We start from the raw sequence: 5,134 nt of genomic DNA, 5'->3' as shown, positions 1-5,134 counted from the left end.
CAACCATCTCACAATAAGTCTCTTAATGCTTTCAGTCACACCCACACCAGTACCATAAAATTCCTTTACTTCCTCCTTTATATATCTGCCTATCGATGACATTCCGCATGCTTCTCTCAAATAACTCATTTCACTGCTCTCAGTCTTCTCTTCTCTTCTTCCAACAGTGTCCTAGCTTCACTTCTGGATGTTTGAGGAGGGACAACACTTCTGCCATGCAGCTACTCTTTTACTTCCATGCGCATTTCCCTATTCCTTTTCAGTTGGTTTCAGTGAATCTGCAACCCTTCTTCCCTGCTGAACTTTTTTCATTTCATTCATTGCCAGACGCCATGTATCCCAGACGGGGTGGCCAATGGCTTAGAGTTAATTGTATTACAGGGAGGGACACTAATCCTCCACCAACCCCACTTGACATGTAGGGATGCCAACAGCATCTGGTGTTCCCAGGCGGTCACCCATCCAAGTACTAACCAGACCCAACGTTGCTTAACTTCGCTGATCGGACGGGAAGCGGTGTACTCAACGTGGTATGGCCGTTGGCTGAACTTCATCCTCCATATTTCCATCCTTACTCATCACACCACTTAAGTAGTTGAATACATACACATTCTCCATTTCCTCTCCATCCAGCCTCACTGTGCATTCTGTGATTTCATCTCTCATAGACAAATAACTTTAATGTACATTCGCTTTTAGATTACATTTTTTAGGTACTCTCCCAAACTCATTCAACAAGCTCTGCAGTTTCCACTCATCTTCACATAACAATAGAATATTATCTGCAGACAAGAGAACAGCAAGTTTCCAAAACCTACCAACTCTCATTAGAGACTCCAGCATCTATTGCCTAGTCTAACATCTGTCTCATAACTCCATCATTATAAAATGGTGAACAAACATAAAGACATGACACAGCCTTGTTTCAGTCAAATATTCCAGTCAAACAACTCAGTTCCCTATCAACCTCCACTGCACCCCTAGCTCCATCGTACCTACTCTTTAGAGCATTGGTTCTTAACACGGGGTACAGGTATCCCCTAGGGGTACGTAGCTCCAAAATTAGGGGTACGAGACATGCTGTCTGATTCAACACTGTACAGTACTTGAATTATGGAAAGATTTTGAAAGTGTACTTTTTTTTTTTTTTACAATTGGTGGCTGATTTAATGAAATCCTAATATACTTAGTATTTAATAATGTCTTTCTTTTTCCAGGTAGTTATTAATTTTACGAGTATACTGTTTTCTTAATGTGATGTCATTTTACTCATATAAGTGTTGCTCGGCATACACTTACGATTTACGCCGTTTACGGTTTACAGTACATGTTCAGTTATACTACTGGCGCTGTTGCTTGGAAGTTCGACATTTTGCTCAGTCGTGTTCTGCATCTCGACGTAGCAGGTTCCTACCTTTGCAGTGTGGTGTTTGTATGGTTAAGATAATGTAGCAGTGTGGTGTAATACATTGAATATAGTTTTAATTTCCATTTACTTAATAATTAGATAAAAATTAAAAATTAATACCATGTTCTATCCATCCATCTATTGCCAGAAGCCTCAATCCCGTTCGGGGTGGCCACAAACAAATCGCCTCCACGTCGCTCTGTCCCCCGCCATTTCACTGCCTCGCTCCCAACTCACACACCCCTCTCTCATATACCTCTCCACGCCATCCCTCCATCTCATCCTCGGCCTCCCCCTCCCTCTTCCCCCCTCCACCTCACTCACATACACTCTCCTCGTCAGTCTTTCACCCTCCATCCTCTCCACATAGCCAAACCACCTCGGTGTATTCCTCCTAACGCTTCCTATCACATCCACATCCACACCACAACGCTCTTTTATATCCTCATTTGTCAGCCTGTCTCTCCATGTGACTCCACAGGCTCCTCTTTAGTAACTCATTTCCACTGCACTCACTCTGTTCTATTGTCTTTTATTCATATAATTACCTTTATTTCATTGTGTGCTTTTGTTATCGTTAAAAGAAAGTCAAGTAACATTCAGTTTTTTATCTTTCCAGGTTTTAGTGTGGTCGAGATCTGATTTACCATGTCTAAGAAACGCAAGTGGGGTGACGACTACGTTCGTTATGGTTTCACCAATATGACAGAAGTGGATGGAACTCAGAGACCGCAGTGTATAGCATGCAGCACGGTATTTTTCAGATGCAAATCTCATACCTTCACGACTATATGATCGTTTTAACACGGTATGGGAGTACAAATTCTGGGAATGAATTCGCAACAATGAAGATCATGAGGCCACTATTTGATCGTGCTGGTACCCAGCCAGTTCAAGGATTTGTACCAGTGGAGAAGCCATTGTTCCAAGCATCTTACTAAGTTGCATATTTGTGTGTCCAGAATAAAATCATATTATTGCTGAAGAACTAACCTAGTGCACTACAAATGGCAAAAATGGTGTTGGGTGCCGAGGCACAACAAAAACTTCGACAGGTACCTTTGTCAAACGACATTTTCTGTTCTAGGGTGCGTCAACCGACGTCAGTTTATATAGTTATTAATGGCATTTGTGCGGTATGTGAAGAAGAAAGAAGTAGTAGAAGAATTCTTGAGTTGTGAACCACTGACAACAGCCACAAAAGCAATCGATGTGTTTAGTCTTGTGAAAAATTTCTTCCTGAAGCCTGGAATGGCTTTCGACGTATGTGGGTCACTTTGTACTGATAGAGCCCCTGCCATGCTTGAAAACAAATCAGGTTTTGCTGCCGTTGTGAGAAAGGAGTTGCCCCATGTATCTGTTATGCACTGTGTGTTGCATCGTCATGCACCTGCAGCAAAGTCGTTACCAGAACCCCTGAACAATGTGTTGTCAAATGTTGTGCGTGCAATCAATTTTTTCAGAGGACGAATCCTGAATCACTGATTCCTCAAAGTGTATTATGAAGAAACTGGAGCTGAGCATAGTGTTCTTAACCACACGGAAGTGAGGTGGCTTTCCCGTGGCCGACTTCGCACTCGTGTATTTGAACTGCACAAAGAAATCAAGCAGTTTCTTTGAATGATAACTGGCCGCTTTGAAAATAGGAAGTTCATTTTGTCCCTCGCACACCTGGCAGATATATTCACACACCTCAACGAACTGAGCATCTCCATCCAAGGAACAGGTATGAATATGATCACAGCGTGGCAAATGGTGTTCGCCTTCACCCATAAACTTCCAATCCGGATAAACGGCACTAAGAATGGAAACTGCAAACTTTTCCAGACTTGATGAAAGTGTTAAACCAGGATAAGAATTACCCACCCGGTTCTGGGTCAGTATTTCCAAGGATGCTTTCACTATGGAGGGCTTTCAGATGCACAGGGATGGATCCAGAATCCATTCCATTTCAATTTGGATTCCGTAGATGATAATGACACAATGAAAGATGACCTGATTGAAAGTGTTCACCCGGTCATAATTTCCACCCGGACACAACCATATTGTCCAGATAAAATGAGAAAAATGTGTGAATAATGGTTTTGAAAAGCCAGATCACTGCGCCTGGATAATGGATGGTTCGGATAATGGACGTCTGGATAATGAAGGAATTACTGTATTCAAATTAAATGAATAAAAAAATAAATAATCAGCAAAAACTAAATAATAAATAAACACTAATATGGCTTAATAATCATCCGGATGGTCGATAGCCTTAAAAAAAAAAGTTTTAGCTAGTTGCTGGAGTGATAGACTTGCCTATTATGGAAAGCATTTTTTCCGGGCAGTACAAAAAGTCTGACACTGGCGACTATTAGTTTAATATTTTTTATATTTTTCTTTTTTACTTATATATTAATTGGTGTATTTCAGTAATGAAGTTGTGGTATTTTGTGGTTGTCTGTGCTTCTGTGTTGCTGGCTTGATTAATTTTATTTATTTATTTATTTTTAATTGAAAATCGAAATATTTTTAAAATCAGTTGCCACTAGGCCTGATGATGGAACGAGTTGTTTCCAAAACGTAACAAAAGATGTGGATTGCAACCATGGTTCTCATAGAAAGAGAGAGAAAGAGAAAGAGCCTCTGTGGTACAGTGGTAGAGTGTGCGTTTTGCACCCTGGTGGGCGCGGGTTCGCCTCCCGCCAGAGTTGTAAAAACTCTGGGAAGCGTTCACCGAGCTACTGACCGGATTGGCGGACATAAGGGGTGCTGTGGTGGAACCAGTGTCGCATACTAGTATGTTCGCACCCAGACGGCTTAAGGCGGGCCGATTACACTTGATTCACAGAGTACACACATATACAAAGTCACTACAATCACACACAAGCACTTCTCACCCTACATACAGTCTCTACCAGACAGCTTAAGCCACTGGGTAGAGATACATTGGCTGTATCGTCCCTGCTTCGGTAGGGATAGGCCGGTCCTGCAGTGGACCTCAACAGCGGATGCTGCTGCTGCTGACGATATATATATATAATAGAGGCGGAGGAAAGGTTTAGGAAGTGGAGAGATGGTATGGGACAAAAGGGTTTAAGGGTAAATGCAGATAAAACAAAAGTGATGATATCTAAGGTTGGTGGCGGTACTGTCAAGACGAGGGAGAGTGGCCATGTGCAGTTTGCCACAAGGGCGTGGGAAGTAATTCCATCTTGTGCGGTGTGTGTGATAAATGGGTGCATAAGAGATGTAGTGGTATCAGAGGTAGACTGCGAGATAATGCTGATTTTATGTGTACGGCGTGCCGGGGTGAGCAGGTGGAGATTGTCAGACGTGAAAGGATTGAACTTGCTGGTGAATCTCTTGAGTGTGTGGAAGAGTTTTGTTATTTGGGAGACATGTTGTGTGCTGGAGGTGGGGCTGGAGCTAGCTCTGTGGCTAGGGTGAGAAGTGGATGGAAGAAGTTCAGGGAGCTCTTGCCTCTCCTGACATTGAGAGGGCTCTCCCTACGTGCTAAGGGGTCTTTGTATGCAGTATGTGTTAGGAGTGTAATGCTGTATGGCAGTGAGACCTGGGCAGTGAAGGAGGAAGATATTCGCCGGCTCAGACGTACAGAAATGACAATGATTAGGTGGATGTGCAGTGCGTCCCTGCGTCCAAGGCCTGGAGGGGCTGGGTTTACAATGGAAGAGTTGAGAGGTAGGATGGGACTGGAGTGTATTGGTGTTGTGATGAGGAGAG

The 5,134-nt window shown here is 42.9% G+C and overlaps 1 non-coding gene across 1 annotated transcript; it reads right to left on the bottom strand.

Moving 5' to 3' along the window:
• Positions 1-425: 425 nt before the first annotated feature.
• Positions 426-544, bottom strand: LOC145396415 (5S ribosomal RNA). The gene has a single exon (XR_013896773.1). It is a non-coding gene; the product is annotated as a 5S ribosomal RNA (ribosomal RNA).
• Positions 545-5,134: the final 4,590 nt, after the last annotated feature.

The sequence above is a fragment of the Coenobita brevimanus genome, chromosome 37 (genome assembly GCF_032717465.1).
Source record: "Coenobita brevimanus isolate Jiangsu-jjx chromosome 37, ASM3271746v2, whole genome shotgun sequence".
NCBI classification, from domain to species: domain Eukaryota; kingdom Metazoa; phylum Arthropoda; class Malacostraca; order Decapoda; family Coenobitidae; genus Coenobita; species Coenobita brevimanus.
The sequence above is the reverse complement of the archived record's forward strand: the minus strand, read 5'-3'. Positions and strand labels throughout refer to the sequence as shown.